Below are 20,164 nucleotides of genomic sequence, written 5' to 3'. Positions count from 1 at the left end.
ATGACCGCACGCCACCATCTCTTCCAATAAACTTAAATGTTGCCTTAAACATACCGTGAGATGCCATGTCAATACCAGAACGTTTTGTACTTCAAACAACTGACTTCAAACACTACAAGTACAGTATGGGTGCATTTTTGGGGTTTAATGTTTTTATATGAAGCATAGTGGGCAAGCTTCTTTAATGTAAGATATACTGTAGTAACAAAGCTTAGAGGGATTTATTTGATCTCTGGCCTGGAACATCTGGTTCCAGGAATCACAAAACCATCACTGGTTGAAAACTAATTAGTATTAATGATGCAGTAGCATGCACCTAGTAGAATAATGATCTAATAATTATCAATTAATGAATTAATAACAACTAAAACAACTCCAAAGAACAACTCCATAACAATTTGTTGAACATTTGTTTTAATTTTACATTACGCAGAGCACAGATTTAATGTGTAATGTATGAGTAAGAATTGATAAGCTAGACTGTGAAGTTGGCAAGAAAATAATTAGAAAAAGTGCTCCTCGGAGCACAGGTCTCCGCCAGGTCAGGTAGGTTATTGTGGCCTCCTGGTGGCACTATAATAGGCCAATGTGAAAAGGGTGCCATTTCTTCTTACGCCTTGCACGGCAATCGGACACTGCATTCATGATTTGAGACATTTTGTTAAAAAAATAATTGTTTTTGTTTTGCTAAATTATACCTGCTGGTGGCGCTATAACAGGCCAATGTTAAAAGAGTGGCATTTGTTCCTCAACCTAGTGTGAATGTGCGTGCAAAGTTTGACTACAATCGGACGGTGCGTTCATGATTTGCGGAATTTTGTTCAAAACAAGCCACTATTGCAAACTTTAGATGTCAATCTTAGCCAATGAGGATGTAATATGAAAAAGCAAACACATCCGTCTTAATCACATGACTATGGAGATCATGTGTACCGATTTGTGTGAAATTGGGATAAAATTGGAAGGAGTAATATTAAAAAATGTGTTTTACATAAGTCGGCCTCCTGGTGGCGCTATAAAAGGCAGATGTGAAAAATGCCGGGCAAAGGTTTTTCCTTGACCTCTAGGGAGTGCGCATACAAAGTTTGTGCTGTTATAGTTAAAAACATGAATCGGCCTGTTATAGCACCACCATGAGGCTGATCTGAACATTTTCAAGTGGCATTTCCTCCTCGGAATAGTGGAAATATAAGTGCAAAATGTCACGGAAATTGCATGCTGTGTTCAATATCTGAGGCATTTTGTTCAAAACGGAGCACTCCTGCAAACTTTGGAAGCCATTTTTAGCCAATCAGGATGGAATATGAAAAATCTGAAAGACACTTTTCGTTTAATGACTATAGAGATACTGTGTACCGATTTGCGTGATTTTTTGACAAAATCTGTAGGAGTACTGTCAAAATATATGTTTTGACACAGTGAAAAAAGTCATCAGCAAGAAAATAATATCATAAATACATCCGCAGAACAGTGATTCAGGAGTTCAAGCCAACACAGACTCTTAAAAGAAGTTGAAATCTGAGAGGGGTATAGACATGTAACAGTTCCCGACACCTGTATTAAAGATGACTATGATGATTTGAAATATACACTCATTCATTTACGGCTAAATATGTGTCCGGGCCATTCCCTTGTTTGGCAATGGCGTCTATTGGATAACATTTAGCAATCTAATCATAAGACCTAGAGGCTTGGCCAATGCTGTTTGGCTGTTTTGAGTGGCCAAACAGCATTGGCCACGCCTCCAGGTCTTAAGTTAAGTCATAGGACCTGGTAAATTAAGATGCGCAAAATAGGGCCCAGAGTCTGAGGAAGAACCTGTGGGACATGATCGATGGCGGTTGTAGAAAGCGGTGGGAAAAAGGAAAGGTCAGCTGAAACCGTGTCCAAATTTGCACTATAGGTCAAAGATACGTTATAGAAAACTGACGTCAGAGGCTGGACACATGAAGTCCGAGTTCCACGTTGGAGCCACGTCGTTCCCATGTGGATTCCGATAACCACATGATTCAATTCTCTCCCCTCTCTTTGATGCCTCTCTATTCGCCATCTGGTCCCTCAGGCTAGTTGGAGACATTACTTGAAAAAAGCACATATCGTATGTGTGAAATTTTGATTAGTAAACCCCCCTTAATCACTCGGTTCCCTAAAGGAACATTGCTTGCTTGATAATGTCCTTGAGATCAAGAGGTGCTCAAGTGATATGTCTCAGCCGTGTACTGTAGCATATTTAAAACTTGTGATCATGAAAAAGGCAACACATTTGTTTTAAGTATGTTTTAAGTGACAGCTGTGCATGCAGTAAATGTGTTCTGAGAAATGTAATATACAGTATTAAGGTTACTTATGGTTGTTGATTTTTTAAGCATTATTTCCATAGTTTGTATGTTGGTTTTAGTATTAATGGATATCAGCACTGGTTCTTAAACTAGAATAACACCCATTCAAACTGAGGGTAGCATCTTTGGACAGTGATGAAGAATTATTAATAATGGAATAAAGTTAATACTACAGCAATAAACTGATCATGCTGCAGTAGGATCTTGAAAATCTGTTATTTACTTCAACAAGCCTGTCTCAGAGGCTTTTTGTAATCCATGTTAATTAATAATGTAGCACTGAGCCAAACAATCGAGCAAGGTGCATGAAGTAGTTTGCATGAGGGTTACATGGGAATGACCATAACAGTACCCCAAAATACAGCCAGTGAATCCTTTTCACAGACCCAAACTGTTTCTCTCCCATGCATGCTGCAAAGGCATACAAGTGAACGTGTTTGTCCATGAATAGAATGGCTGCAACAGCTTCACATGCATATATATGTATGCCAGTGTACACAGACGAGCCCCCAGAAACAGATAAACACTTTTTGCTCATCATTAAACACGCGTGTGTGCACGCACGCACGCACGCACGCACGCACGCACGCACGCACGCACGCACGCACAAACACACAGCACACACCACGCACGCACGCACGCACGCACGCACGCACGCACGCACGCACGCACGCACGCACGCACGCACGCACGCACGCACGCACGCACACACACACACACACACACACACACACACACACACACACACACACACACACACACACACACACACACACACACACACACACACACACACACACACACACACACACACACACACACACAGGAAGGCTGTTTAATTCTTCCTTCTGTTTGGAATCAGCCTTTTTTTTTTTCTGAGCAAAAATCCACCTTGCTTTGCAGAGGGTCCTCATGCAGATCGATAAGGCTGTCAGCAATTGGCTTTTCATTATAGTCAGTAATGTGTGCCCACCGCCCATGGTGTCAGGAGGGAAATGCTTTACTCTTTGTGGGCTAAGTGGGCTCTCATAAAAACGCTGCTCTTCTCCAGTGTCCAGGACTCTACAGCACTGTTTCCCAAACAGTGGGTCGGGACCCAACTTTGGGTCGCGGACCAATTTTTATGGGTCGCGGGTAAATATCTTCTTTCTTCGGTTTCCTACGTAAAAAAAACACAAACGTGTAGTATTTCAAAAGATTGAAATTGAAAAGAATAATTTCCATTAAAAAAAAAAGTTACAGAAGTAGTTAAAATAGCAGATCGCGTCGCGTTGTGAGCTTGTAAATCTGCTATTTTTTGTAAATATTGTAAATCTGCTATTTTCACTGGGCACTGCTCTACAGTATGTTTGCGCTCGGACAAGTTTAATAGCACCAAGGACAGTTACAGACATCTTGTCATATATCCACACAATGATGAACTGTTTCTAAAGAGTTAGCATAGTTGGAGTGGTTCTTGACCACTGGCGTCCCATATTTTGGGCATGTCGTAACAGGCAAAAATTATCCAAAATAGCCTATAGGCCTAGATGGCCTAATAATGTATGCACATCATACATTGTGGCGCATTGTGAGCTTATGGATCAGTTATGTTCATTGTATGACATCTCTTTTGTTCTTGTTGTTTTTCACCCCCTTTTTAGCAAATTGGGTTCGTATTGACGCTTGACACCGCAATGGACTCGAACCCCCAGTCTCCACAGTGGTGGCCAGCTACTTTACCACTGCACCACCAAGCGCCCTATGCCATCTCAGACTTAAGTGGTTTTACTTTGGAGGTCATGGGAGATCATTTTTGGAGTGGTTCTTAATGTGGCCTTGTGGGTTAGAGTGTCCACCCTGAGATTGAGAGGCCAGGGTTTATCCCTGGTCGAGTCATGCCAAAGACTAAAATGGGACCCAATCTGCCTCATGCTATGGAAACAGAAGATAAGCTCCTGGCCTATGGTCCTCATGGATCGGGAACCAGTGGCTCCCAAGGCTGCTTACCGTACTTACTTAATGTGGAGGTTACAAGGTCATTTTGGAGAGGTTCTTAACGTGGAGATCAGGAGCTTTCTTGTGGTTACAAGCTGAAGGTGGGACAAGATAATGCGATCTGAAAAGCTACTGTACATGTCTATAATGTAAAAAAAAAATGACCATGATACAACAACACTTCCTGGTTTATGCCTACTGTATCTATAATATGTGGAATAAGCATGTCAGAGAGTTTACAGTAACTAATTACTCTAGCAGGTTGTAGTACTTTTCAACAGTGATCAGGCCTTGGATTGTTATTTTTCTTTCTAAATTAGCTCTCTCTAGGGACTATTATAGTTCTGATGAGCTATAGAGCCAGCCTTTAGGCATTCAGCTGACGAAATAAGCAAGTTGGGGTCTGTGCCGTACTCAAGTACACATGGACACACTGTCTTTAGGTTGTGGATACATTGTAGTCCATTGGAAAATAGTTCATGTTAACCATAGAGATTGGCTCAGAATTCTAATTCTGATTAACATTCCTCGACCTATAGATCAGGACGCCGAAAGCGTATCACATACTGTAAGATGTTCTGACGGGACACCTTTAATGTATAGCTAGACACTTAACCCATTTATACCGGGAAAGAATCTGTGTCATTTTTAGATTTCTCTGGCTATTCAAAAATAGCAGATATACAAGCTCATAGCGCGGCACTCGGTGCCGCGCTATGAGCTTGTAGATCTGCTATTTTAAAGCGAACATTTGTAACTCAAATCTTTACTTATGGGGGTCCCTGGAACAAAATATTTTGAGATGGGGGTATGTGGCCAAACACATAGAATTTTGGGGGTCCTTGACATGAAAAAGTTTGAGAACCACTGATATTATAGCAACATAAGTGTTTCCGAAAACTGTTAGGATTTAGAAGACATTTGTAGAATCGGCCTCAGGTCTTAATGAGTTAAGGTTAGCTATAATCGACTCCACAGTGAGAGATAGGGTTTGGTCAGATCCTCTGCATTGCGTGACGTGTAACAGGCATCATGCATGTTTGAAGCTCAGCAGCACTACAACAACAAGTCGCTGTTTGCGGGGAGTCCTCTACATGCAGCCCACGTCTGCAGCTGCTGAGGCATATGGAGGTAAAAGCACCTTTCCTGCATAATTCTAAGCAGTACATCGCCATGGTTGATTATTTGTGACAACGTCAATTTGCATCTCATTATGTTCATAAAATAGACATCTGGCAGTTTTAGAAGCCATTCGAATGATAATGTATATGTTTATTTTTCTTTATATATTATTATAAAAAATGTCCCTGTTTTTCTCTCCTTATCTGCTGAGTGCTCTTGACGAGCATCGTTAGAGCAAATCAAATACCATCAACAGAAAAAGAACACTACGATCCTAGTGCATAAAAAGCACTTTAGCATTGTAGGCCTCATTTAGGACATTACGTCTGGCTAAGAAGTAGGGAAATCTAAAAATAGCCAATCATCGTATTTTCAAGGACAACACTTTCTTGGACACGTTGACTGCAGCTCATTTATTCCATGTTTGTAGTGCACGTGTTTGATTGTATAACCGGTCAGTTACAGCAAACATGAAGTGCACTAATTTACTGCACGTAGCCAGGAGTCTTTGAACTAACCTCCCTTCATGTGTTAATTACACACATCTTCAAATGGATGATGGTTAAAGTCTACAGTACTTCAAAATGCTGTCACCCGCACAATATGTTGTTATTGTGTTCATTTAGAATAGGGGAACGTCCCTGTGGAAATTATTTTATGCATGTCTTACATTGCAGTGACCTCTCTCTCTCTCTCTCTCTCTCTCTCTCTCTCCCTCTTTCCTCCTCCATCATCTCCTCTATGAATATCTGTTTCTTGGCAGACAGACAGACCAGACGGGGGCAGTTCAGGTTTCAAACTCTGTCTGTCTGTCCGTGTGTCTCTCTCTCTCTCTCTCTCTCTCTCTCTCTCTCTCTCTCTCTCTCTCTCTCTCTCTCTCTCTCTCTCTCTCTCTCTCTCTCTCTCTCTCTCTCCTTCAGTTGAATTTTTTTGGATAAAAATCAAGTCCAGAACTTGGAGCCACTGGACATTAGTCAAAGCATGGTGGTGGTGACAGATGGCAAACTTGAGATTTATTTTGGTGGTTGAGGTAGAGGAGATGCTATGTGACTGAGGTTTCAAAGGCGAGGCATTAATCCGCCTCCTGTCTCGCAGTGGGCCGTGGCACCATTTCAAGGCAGAGCCGACGCAAGACAAAAGTCTGTGAGATCGTCAAAAGCAGCAGGAGGGACTGTCTACCTGATCTTCAAAGGGACAGACCCTATAATGAGTACACTGTGTACATGAGCAACTCCAGAGAATGTCCTGGTTGTGCATTATTTATGGCTACAATCCATAAATGCCTCCCCCCTATGTATTTGAAATTCATTTGTGCAAGCTTCCCACAAATTGCAGTTGCATTTTGAATACATAATAAGAGTGAAAATAAGAGTAAACATTTCAGATACAAAGAAATAAACTTAAAATATACATAAAGTAATTTGTGCAAATAAAATACATCAATTAGCTGCATAAACAAGTTTACCACTAATTGCAGTTGCATTTTGAATAAATAATAAGAGTGAAAATAAGAGTAAAGATTTCAAATACAAAAATAAAGTATTTTGTGCAAATAATTAGCTGCATAAATAATGCATAACATGTATGGAAATGTATATGCAGTCATATTTATAAAATGTGTGAGTACCAATGTAAAGGGAGCATGTAATATTTATCCTCGGGGGGGGTGGCGGCATTATATGAAAGTCACCCTCCAATATCATATACAGGATGAAAGGTTTTCTCATAAGAAGAGAACAGTCTCTCCTTGATACCTTTGCTTCATTAAGACAGATGCTGAGAGGGACATTAACCATACTGTAAAAGAGTCAGAGATGGAAAGCCTCTAACGGGATTTAAAAATACAGAGCGCACATTTCTCTAAAGACAGCAAACTTAAGGAGTCGTTCCCCAAAATAATTACTTATTTTCTATCAATTACACACCCATGAAGCCTTGAATTTGTGGATATTTTTTGTTGTGTCGCATTCCTAAACCAATAATTTGATGACCAGCGGAGACTCAATTGAGTCTCCTACTGACTAGCCATCGAATTATTGGCTCATGTGACGAAAACAAAAAACGGACTGTCATATTATTAGCAGCTGCATGCTGTATTTTGTCTCTCTCTGTGTGTGTGTGTGTGTGTGTGTGTGTGTGCGTGCGATTGTTATCATAGACCTGCTTGTTTCTCGCCAAACCTGGCAACATTGAATGTGCGACGCTAAATGCTTTATGTTTTTTATATAAGTGGTGGCAACGTTTTTAGACACCATACAGGTCTTCCTAACAATAGCGAAGATTAAAGTAAGGGTGAACATGGCCAAATAATAACTTAATAGCCCAACTGGGTCTGAGGAAGCACGCTAGCATTTAAGCTAACTCTGTAGTCTGAAGCTAAGTTGCACTTGCAGCGTACTGTTGTTGAAGAAACTAAGGAGCCTTGATTTCCTCAGGGAGGGGAGGGGTGGTACTGCGGAGGACAGGCCGTCTCCCCATTGGCTTAAAGGAGTGAAGGACAGCCAGGACAGCCAATGATGAATAGGTGTCGAATAGGTGTCATGGATGATGATGTGTCTGTCTCTTTGTAGAGCAGCCCGCTTGCAGCAGCTGCTAAAAACTCATTTGTTTTCATTTTTGAGGTGAACTGAGGTGAACCTTTAAGCACTACACACTACACAGTAAAGAGTGTCCACCATTAAACCATTAAGAACTTAAGCTTACCAACACGATGATTAGTGTTTAGTAACATTTCTTTTCCATTCTGGGCTGTTAGTAATTTTTCAAGAATATGTGCCACTTTTTTTTTATCAAACTGTGTGCCCACATATCTCGCATTTTAAACAAAGATTCTGCAAAACATTAGCAATTCTACACTGTTACAGATGGGAAGTGATAACTGACACATGAATAAATAGAGTTGTTACAACTGAAGTTCAGGAGGGAAGATGATAACCACCATATTCACCCCTCATAGCAACCACACATTTCTCTACAATCAAGCAGATGACAACTCTGCCCTTATGCCAATCAGCAAGTCACATAAACACATTATTTAGAGTGATCTTCGAGGGGACACCTGGACACAAAGCCGCGAGGAGTCTAGACGATTCCCAGACGGCCACTCTACCATACAATTTATACTATACCCAATCCACGTCTGCCAGTGTGCGTCTGTATCTCATCCCCTTTTATCTAATTTGATCTCTCCTCTGTCCATCTTTCCAGGTTCCAGATGGGGGGTCCCTAAGTTTTTCCACCACACAGGCAAATGCCATGGACCCTAAAGCCAAAAGTACTAGCATCTCCCTTGTAAGCTCAACTGCTTAACTCCCCTCCATATATGCCCTTCATGTGGTGTGTCCGTAGATGACCACGCCCTCTGATATCCGTTCCCTGGCCATCAATGTCACACACAAACCAAACAGCAGTCGGTGTTAATTAATGTTAAGCCATTCAATCCGGGAACGCATCTGTGTCATTTTTTATGTTAGCTATAGCCATTATTGGTAGATAGTAGATCAGATGTTTAGAAAAATCGTGAAAACCTGTGCAAATCTTCAAATATATGTTTTTTAAAGCAAACATTTTTAACTCTAAGTCTTTGCTTCTGGGGGGGTCCCTGGAACAAAACATTACAAATATTACAAATACATATAATTTTGGGTGGTCCTTGACATGAAAAGGTCTGAGCACCACTGATATTTAGCAACACAACTGTTAGGATTTAGAAGACATTTGTAGATGCGTTCCCGGATTGAATGGGTTAACAGGACATCAGTAACATATTTCCTAGAAGGCCATGAGTAAAAAAGTTATGCTAATTGTCTGTGTAAACATCAACATCGATGTGAATCGTGATTTAACAAGCTCTAATTGACTGAGTTTGTGAGGCTGCTGGTTTCCTATGATGAAAGTCAGGTAAAAAGCCTTTGATGTTTAGTTTTTTTTGGGGGGGTTTTTGTTCATTCATTATTTTCCCTCTTTTTTTTCTAATCAAGCTAAAGGGTGTGGATAGAACCACATATAAGTCACTCGTCTGGAAACGGCTCTGAAACCTTTTCAACGCTTGATCCCAGGCAGCCTTCATCTGATCCTAATGAGCATTTTTAATGAAACTGATGAAAGAGCCTCCCTCCCAGCTATTAGGGATGCTCAGCCAATACTCTGCAGATACAGTATACAGTATAGGGAAACAGAATCTTTGCAAGCCAGATCACTGAACTCTTAGATTCCACTTGGATGCCTTGTAGATGGAAACTGAAGCATTGTTATTGCAGATCCTAATGTCATCTACAATACAGATGGTAGGAGACTTTTTAATGGCCAGTCTTTAGTTGATCAAAAAGTTGAGGGTTTGACTGTTACGATGTGTCTCATTGTGAGCTGGCACTTACTGTATCAATTTCTGGACAAAGTGGGGTGGGGGGAATGATAGTAGCTACAACATTGGTAAAATGAGCTTATAATGCTCAAAATAGGGATGCCAGGTCCTTAACACTAGCATGACTGAGGTTTCATTTATACCTACACTGCCTGAAATACGATCATTTTGATCCCCAAATAAGGCTATCCTATTGGCTACTGTCTCACCTCTGTGCTCCAGACCAGCTCACAGCTTCTCCCCCAAACCGTGGGGGGTTCCATTGTCTTCTAAATAGCCATTAACATCTCAATTGCACTCTGCTCAGTCAGTGAACCCACATAATGTTGTTGTTGTAGGCAGGCACAAACATTATAAAATAGTAATGTAGTATATATATATATATATATATATATATATATATAAAATAGTATTATAAAATGTAATGGCAACTGCAGATTCTGTATGTAAAATCTTTATTAAAAAAGCGTATAAAACAGTGCAATCTGTAGCGTCACATTAAACTCTTCAGCGAAACATGGAGCCTATATATGAACGCTGAAGCCACTGTCTAATTACGTGACTATCGCCATTGTCCAAAACACATGGATATCTCTTGACAAACCAATATTAGTAGCCTATTATTCATAATACTATTCACATTATTTGCCTATTTATGCCTAAGCATAAAGCGTCTCCTTCTATCACAAGTAAGACGCGCGAACGCTGGAAGCGAACGCAGCTCGAAAATATTGTGTATTTACGGACTCTGTGTGTGTGTGTGTGTGTGTGTGTGTTTGTGTTTTGACTGTAGCTGCACTCTGGCGCCCTCTGTCGGCCGCACCCAGGCAGTGCACTGCACACAGACAGACAGACAGACAGATACACACACACACAAGCCGAGCAGACTTTCATAGTAAGCTCCACTTGGGCGGAGGCGCGCCTCCTTCCGCGTTCGCAATCACTTTCCACGTCGCTGACAACGGCGCAACACGTGAACACGTTGGTATGTTTCCACATGTGACCAATCCTGCGCAAAATATCTGATCTACAAGCACAGAACAGTTGCTGCGTGACAAGCTGTATGCTTGTAGATCTATTCTTTTTCTGCTGCTTTGTAATGAAAGTGAAAGTTGAAACGGGTTGCCAAATCTTGAGAGAGAAATAAGCAGGCAGGTCTATGAAAATGTTACTGCATGCGTTTTGCCCTGAGAAAACAGTGAGACATGAAGCATTGTCAAATGAAATTGAATTCTTAACTATATATATATAAATAACTAGTAACTAAAGTTTTCAAATAGCCCAATTGTAGTGGAGTAAAAGTATGCATGAAGCTAATCTAAACAATATGAAAATATATTTATATCTGCAAAGTAACTAGTAACTAAAGTTTTCAAATAATTGTAGTGGAGTAAAAGTACAAGATTTGCCTCTGAGCTGTAGTGGAGTAGAAAAGTATTACCATTATAATGTAATTATATATATAATAATAATAATAATAATAATAATAATAATAAGGGTAATAATAATAATAATAATAATAATAATAATAATAATAATAATAGAAAGACGTGAAAAACAAGCCCAAAGTCGCTTATAATAAGCAGACATGGCAACATAGACTCGCAATGCAGCAGTTCTCTGCTGCGCTGCGGGACGCTCTGCGGGGGGTAAACGAGGTGTAAAGTGCTCTACCCTGGGGGAGAGCGGTCAATTTAGCCAAAATATGACGACTGGGATGGTATACATGGTATATAATTCATATTTATAATACATTTCAGAAAAAAAAAAAAACGGAGATGATTTGAAACAAATATTTAGGAAAAGTCATGAAAGGGGAACTTTCTCAGAGCTTCGTGAGAGAAGATAATCCACTTTAAATTCTCAAAATCGGTCATGTTAATGGCTTAGTCATGCAAGTGTTAAAGGACGACTTCACCCATTTTCAAGCTATCTTCATATAATGGTCCTCACTAATGCTCATTATAATATGGCACCATTTTTGTCTACCCAGTCTGTGTCTCAGAGGAGGGCTGTGGACAGTTCAGAAACCCGCTTACCAGTGACATCATCAATGGGGAATCCAAGCTAATAGAAACTGCAGACTTTCTATTCCTGGAAAGTTAGCATGCTATAATGGAAGCCATTGTTCTTGTGTTGACAACAATCTAAATTGAACACATTGAGTGCCGGTCCGGACCGTTTTTGAGAAGCTGTGCGTTATGTGCCATAAACGGTCCGGACCGTTTTTGGCCCATTTTTTAAAAAATATATTTTTTCCACGTGGGGCGCTCTATGGAAACTTTGGGATCATACAAGGAGTCTCTGAGAAGGAGAGGCCGGATGTGGATCCATGTCAAAAATGCTTCCGGCCGGCCGCTCCAATGTTAACTCCTTGACTAAAAGCTTAATATCTCCATTTCTTTTTAACGTGGTGGAAGTGAGCCATTTTCGATCGGCGATCACTCTGCAATGGAGGATCGCGTTAGAAATATTATTGTTCCAGGCGTTAGTCGGGACCCTCCGCCGTCTCGCACGCACGCTTTGTTTACATGCACTTCCGCTTCGGGGCTTCTACAGCACAATACATATCAACGTAAGTGGATGGAAGATATACTGGCACTATGTTGATGATGTACCCTATTTTAATAAACCTCTGGCACACAATTGTGTTAACATTAAAAAAAAAAAAAAAAAAAAAACCTGCCTAACGAATGTCACTGGTAGGCGGGTGTCCACATCCCTCCTATGAGACACAGACTTAGTAGAATATGTTTTCACCATTTTATCATTTGCATTATGAGGACCAATTATATGAAGATAGGTTGAACATGGGTGAAGTTGTCCTTTAAGTCTGTCTGTGTGTTTTATAAACATTTAACCAATGAAAAGTGTTAACACAAGCTTTTGACTGAATATTATACTACATTGGATATATTTGAACACTGAAAAAGTAACGGCTTTGGACGTACTGTTCAAGGTTTCTGCCCGACTGTCACATATAACCTGTTATATGATTAGCATTATTATGCCATCAACACCTTCGGAAGAAGAGTGGTAAAGGATTAGCAGTTGCCATGGCATCCATCAGCTATAGGGGAAACATTTAATAAGCAATAAATAATATTGTAAAATAGAAATAATGTACAGAAAATTATGTACAGTGAACTCAAGTTGCACTTGCAAACCTTTTAAACATTAATGGTTAATTTAATTGAGCAGTAGGCACACACATTCCCTGGGTCTACTTACATGCTCTGTGTATGAAGTATCAAGATTGCAAAATAAAATACAGTGGTTCAGAGCAATCTATCGGTAACCCACAGTGTAAACCCCATTAGCGAAACATATGTGAGGCAGATGGATCTATAGTACACCCCCTGGACCAGTATGTCACAAGGACTCACCCCAAATCTAACCCTTTAATGAGGGGAAATGGGAATTATATATACTGTACTGTATATAAACTCTGCCTGATTGAACCCAGACCTCCCAGTCTCAGGGCAGACACTTCCCACGCTACCCACAAGCCCACTGGTCGGTGTAGAGTACTGCACTACTTGACGTAGTGCGGTAAAGGAAGTGAATGTCAATGAACAGTCCTACCACACTGGTGGTTTAGCAAACCAATAGGGAGAAACTGACCTTTGCATGCAAGTGTGGTTACTCCACATCGTTCCCTTGATTACAGGACCATAGAAAATGTACCTTGAATTTACCATGAACTTCACATTAAATAACCACTATGTTATAACTCACTTTAGCTTAACTGTTCTTCACGGTATGAAATAAATATATTCATGTACAGCATGCATGGCTGTATGTGCATGTGCATGGCACCAATACATTCAGTGGGCTGCCCCGAAGACATTACGTTTCGGGGTAAAACTGTCAACGGTCAAGGTCACAATGGAGAGACATGGAAGAAGAGAGGCCAAGTGCATTTGTTTAACTCTCTTATTTTTACTGACCTCGATTCTAACAATTGTCCGAAGTATTTTCTGGTGGAAAGACTAAAATACAAATAAAAAATACCACGAAACATCTCTCAAATGATCTCCAAAGTTATCCCATTATTATGTTTTTCTACCTGAACAATAAATCCAACATTAATTAAGTATTCCTTACACAAAGGTATTCTTTGTATCTGCATCATTGATGCTCCCAGACAGAAAGATGTTCGGTGCTGTAAAATAAGGAGGGCATGGTGTATCCTGTCACTTTCATTTAGCCCCATCTATTCCTCCCTGCAATGTTCTAAGACACCTGAGTGAGACATTCCCATTCCAAGTATCGTTTGACAAAACCTTGGGGTCTGCATTGACATACCCTCTGTTGACAATGATGGATGCAGCTGTCAAGGACACTGACTTGCTAGGCTAAATTAAATTACATTGAAACAGTTTTTTCTCCTTTCCAAGGATAGTGTTGCCATGCGGTGAGATGGGAGGCGCAGGAATACTCACACTCGGCGAAGGAAGAGCTCAAAGTCCTTTGGTGACCGTAACAGCCACATAGTTGTATTATGTCAAAAAGTTGATTTAACTTAAGTGGTTCAAGTCAATAGATAAAATGAAATGTTTTGTCATTTGTGTTGGCGGGGTGCCCTCAAGGGTTCGATCCAGGTCTTCTGGACATCTGCTATCCCCCTTCGGGCACCAGCCTAGTATTACAAAGCAATATTTAATGTAGCAGATCATTATACCCATCAGATGCACTCCCTTTTTTACGCTAATGCAGTACCTTTACAGAGTTTCTGGAGTTTTGGGGTTCTTAATTGATTTCAATAATGAATTAATAAGGTAGTGGACAAATAAAAACGTGTCAACTACGTTATTGATAAGAGTATTACATACTCTCTACAGTTTGAACAGATAATTTGCAATTACTCACACTTAACTGATTAATTAATTGTCCGACAACACTTTTATTATTATTAATAAAAACATTATATATACATACATAAATACATACATACATAGTATACATACATACATACATACATACATACATACATACATACATACATACATACATAGTACTGTACATACGTACATACATAGACACACACATACAGATACACATACATACACAGCATTTTTGGGGAAAAAATATTTCCATATGTTAATTCCATATGTTAGGCATTTGGCAGATGCTTTAATACAGAGTGATATAACCACTTAAGCCCTATTTTCAGAACGAGGGCTAAACCTGCAATACTATATAGGTGATATAAGGTAACAGATGGCTTGCTGTCTAAAAGGAAAAGTAAACCACAAAGGCTGAGATGACAGGCTGTTGGATTGGGTGACAGTTATGAATGACAGTTGTTTGCCCACAGCACCGCTCTGTAAGCACGGTTGTCAGCCTTCCTCAGGATAGGCGGCCCGCGGGCCAGCTGAGACCGACCAGAGCCGATTATCTGGCCCGCAGCGACTCCTGTCATAACATGTTATACATACAGCACAGTAACAGTGTTTTTAATGGAGTCTGAATATAGCAAGTTGTGATTTGTCATGAGTGTACATTCACAGACACTAACCTCCACTTTAAAACAATGTAATCATTATAAGAGAGAAGCTGTCTATCATTCTCACCCCCAAATGCTCTGTATGGCTGTGTGTGCATGCTCAGAGATGTTGAACCAACTGAAAAGTGTGTGTGTGTGTGTGTGTGTGTGTGTGTGTGTGTGTGTGTGTGTGTGTGTGTGTGTGTGTGTGTGTGTGTGTGTGTGTGTGTGTGTGTGTGTGTGTGTGTGTGTGTGTGTGTGTGTGTGTGTGTGTGTGTGCGACAGAAACAGAGAGAGATACAAATGCACACACACACACAAATGGACACACACACACACACACAGTGAGAGAAGTAATCATAATAACAATTGTAAATAAGAGCAGCAAAAACGATATATAAACATACAAAACAACTTTTACTGGCGGAATGGAAACTTGCAAAATGTGTTTGGCCCTTGGCCTGTCATAATAGTCTTCGCACGAGTTGGCCCTTGGGGGGAAATAATTGGGAAACCCTCATCCGGGCAGTCCCCTAGGCTGCTTTTAACCACATTTAAAGTCAGTCATTGTTTTTAATTTGTTCTCACTCGTATTCAAATCTATTATGGATTCTCCCTGCCATCCGAAAACACATACCAAACTAATTGCCCCTGGTGGGATTAATGAAGTTGTTTGAAGTACACTTAGTTTAAGGGCTTGCGTGTGCTTGTGCGTGTGTGAGAGAGAGAGAGAGAGAGAGAGAGAGAGAGAGAGAGAGAGAGAGAGAGAGAGAGAGAGAGAGAGAGAGAGAGAGAGAGAGAGAGAGAGAGAGAGAGAGAGAGAGAGAGAGAGAGAGAGAGAGAGAGAGAGAGAGAGAGAGAGAGAGAGAGAGAGAGAGAGAGAGAGAGAGAGAGAGAGAGAGAGAGAGAGAGAGAGAGAGAGAGAGAGAGAGAGAGAGAGGGGGGATGTCTCATAAGTTGTACTTGTACTTGCAGTGTCTGGTTAGATTGTGCCATGTTCAGTTCTAGAGTAGAGGTTGCTGCAATGTACACACACACACACACACACACACACACACACCACAATCCAGCAGCAGCCACCCTGGAGTACAAGCAAGCATCACCCTCCCCGTTTGCTTAATACTTCACTGCCTATTATTGCCGGCTCATTTCCTCATCCCTCTGTTCAGCCATTGTGCTCCTACATGGGCACTATTCTGTAAAGGTTCCTTTGGCACAGGCCGTTCACACAGTCTTAGCATCACAGGCCAGTGGGCAAGGGGATCCGCTATAGTCGACATTGCTCACGCGCAGACAGGACTGCAGGATGTTTAACAGTCTGAGAAGTTACGCATGGCCACAACATTTCATTAAACAAGACAAGGTCGCGGACCCTGGTCAAGGGATCTGTTTTAGAGGCACTCGAGGAACGCTGTCGGCTTAAGTGGCTGTTGACCTCGTTGTTGTTTCCTAACAGACAGTGGGCTCCAAGTCAGTAGCCAGATCGCCATTGAGTGAGAGGAATAGAGAAACAGACTTGCAGCGATAGTCAAGTTAACTCATCTTTATGTATTGTATTGAAAACAACAGGGGTTGACCCAAAGTGCTTTGCAATCGAGGATGACAAAACAGAAACACATCCATAATTCATAATAAGTCATAGTCCACAAAAGCAAGACTAATGACCAACACATAAATTATGATAACATTATAAAATTAAAAAACACAATCACAATAAACAAATAAATAAAATAACAACAATGAGTTTGATTTGATTCAAATTGACAAATGCAATAGCGAAAAGTTGGGTCTAAATTATTCTAAATTAATTAAAACCAACAAATGCATTGCACTTAACCACTTTCTTTCTTTTTTTTGTTTTAATAATTTTTGTCCCACAATTTTTGTAACCCACATTTTTTCACCCAGTGCCAATTGCCTATGTAATCCTGGGCACTACCTACCCTCTGCCAGCCTAGGGAGAGCCCAAGCTGAAGCTCATGCCTCCTTCAATGCATGAGGAGCAAGCAGGCCGCTTCTTATCACCCGAGAGGGGGGAGTTTCCCTGGTTGGACATAGCTCGTGGAAGGAACACGTTATTCCAACCAGTTCCCTTCTCCTCCATCAGGCGCCCCGGCTGACCAGGGGGAGGCAGTATAGTGACCAGGATTACTACATGTTTTTGTGAGGGTATTAACTACCCTAGGAGACACGGGGAGAACATGCAAACTCCACACAGAGTAGGCCCTTTCACCAACCCCACCTAGGGTATGGGCGCCGATGACGTGGAGGAGAGAACACTTAACCACTTTCAACCTAGCACTAATATTTTGGGTTATAGGGAAACAATAAAAAAAATGCCAGACAGTTTGAAATTTCCTAAATAATTGCATAAAATAGCTGATCTACAAGTTGTGATGTGTTGTGTGCTTGTAGATTGGCTATTGTCGCTATTCTACGTATGGTGAAGTACTACGGTTTAATGATGCAATGTAACTAGCCCTTGTGCTATTTAGGATGATGACCCATTAAAAAAAACATTGAGTTTCGATGATAAGACGAATGAGGTCAGTTGGAGTTAGAAGTGGTGAAGGGGCTTATGCGGCTGCCTCCAATTACAGATGTTTTCTTGAAGTAGGCCAATGCCACTCTACTCAGCTGTGAATTGTGGTATCCTAGAATCACCTACCCTCGATGCCTGCTCTTAACACTAATTAAACATCTTCTCAACAACTGCACCACACTACCACAATACTGCAGTTACTCTCTCAAGGATACATTAGATACCACCTAATGGCCATCATCTTGTGTTTAGACAAGGGGGTACATTGCCCTGCTGGGCTGGAAGCCACCGACACGCTGGTTATCCATGATAGGAGAAGGGAAACCATGCTCCCCACTGTGCATGCATAATGTTATGGCTTAGCACTTGTACAATATTAATTCCCTCAGTCAGTAGCCTGGCAGGCACAAGGCTTGTGACATTGCGGATTCAAATCTGGCCTGGGAGCTGCGTTGCACGTCATCAGTGCCAATGAAGAAGACTTAGCCTCAAAAAGAATCCCTTTTAAATATAAAGTAAAGCTGACATGCTGCTGTGCTTTGATATGGGAAGAGCAACGGTGCTTCCGGCTGTGCATGTATATTGGTCTCCACTTGATTACAACACTATTGATTCCTCTTTGGTGTTTCCTGGTTGTCCCCCGGTCATCCAGCGAAGGCTAATTTATACGCAAAACACATCAACACTTTCTCTCATTTGAAAACATTCGTTCAATAAATTAACCCTTTAGCCGAGTCGCTGTGGCTGTTAGTCAAATGGCGCTGCTGCCGCAAAAGAATGGCCTTTAATGAAATAAACTTAATTTTAAATATATGATACATAAAATATACTTTACTTTACTTTATTACGGATCCCCATTAGTACTTGCCTAAGCATGGCTATTTTTCCTCCGGTCCGTCACACCCAAATACACATCATACACAACAACATATACTACAGATACAACAAACAGACAATAGTTCACCTACAAAAGTTAAGCAATACATTTCAGATTATTGTTTTTTGCAATATATAACATTTCATGATAAAAGGAGAAAAAATAGAAAAGGGTAATCCATACATCTTATGTTTTTATTTATTTATTGTACTGTATAATATATTCCCCCCTCCAATTACATGCAATGAACTTTGCTATAGAGGCGAAGGGGAACCACGCCTCCTTTCTATGCATGTATAATTAGATTTGACACTTGATTTACGGCACAATGCAGTTAATTCCGCTACTGCCGTATTGATAGGCAGCGTCTGCCGGTCATCCGGAGGCCATCGCGTCCATCTAGTCGTATGATGTCAAGGGTCCACGCTGGAATGGCTAATACAGGCAATTACAGAAGTTCACGTGTTAGGTCATTCACTTATCACGTCACAGTGGTGACTGTGTCGGCTCTACGTGGTGGTGGTAGATTTCAGCAGGAAAGGGAGGCTGAAAAAGCCTTTCAACACACATTGGAATTATCATTTCACACCTTTTCTCTCTCTCTGCTGGTGCTCTCTCTCTCTCTCTCTCTCTCTCTCTCTCTCTCTCTCTCTCTCTCTCTCTCTCCTGTCGCTCTTGCACCCCATCACCTTCTTTGTATAGCTTCTCCTTTTCTCTCTGGCCTCGGTACATTTTGCACAGAGGGCGACTGAGCGCTCATTCCATTCGGATCATGTGAGCAGATTAATAACCTTATTACTCGTATCGGACATATGCATAAAATGATAGACCCGACCTTCACTTAACCTGTACTCAACAAGAGACGGGGAGAGAGAACATCCATTAATTGAATGGAGAATGGCTTCACCATAGGCTCTAGAGTTTACTTAGCCTTGATGTAAGGGTTATAGGGTCCCTGGTTGCCAATAAAAACAGTACCCCTTTTTCTCTTTCATCCATTTCCCACTAAGTACATACTGGTACTGTATGTGGAACTTACAATGACTCTGAATAAGTACAAAAATGGTTATTGCAAGCTTGGTAGCCCGGCGATGTTCATATCTGCTCCTGGGGTCCCAGAGTACTTCTGGGTTTTATTCTAAGAAGGGACTAATTTTAGGTCTGGGACACCATGTGAATCCAATTAACTGTGGAATATAAAACTAGCATTGATCTGTCTCCCCGGTATCTGACTGGTGATTTTGGAGGATGCATTTAATGGAAAATATGAAGGATCTCATTCTAAATGAGAAATCCATGCATCAGCTGGAAAGTGACATAAACCTACAAAATAAGTGACAGTTTGAAATGGAGTCAAATGTAGAAATAATTGATTGATAACTTAGGACAGTTTTGCAGACTCATGCTGCCCATTTTCTGCCACCTGAAAATGTCACCTCTTCAGACTCTAGTTAGC

This window comes from Gymnoscopelus microlampas, assembly GCF_963454915.1.
Source record: "Gymnoscopelus microlampas genome assembly, chromosome: 22".
In the NCBI taxonomy this organism is placed as follows: domain Eukaryota; kingdom Metazoa; phylum Chordata; class Actinopteri; order Myctophiformes; family Myctophidae; genus Gymnoscopelus; species Gymnoscopelus microlampas.
Note: the sequence above shows the minus strand (reverse complement) of the source record.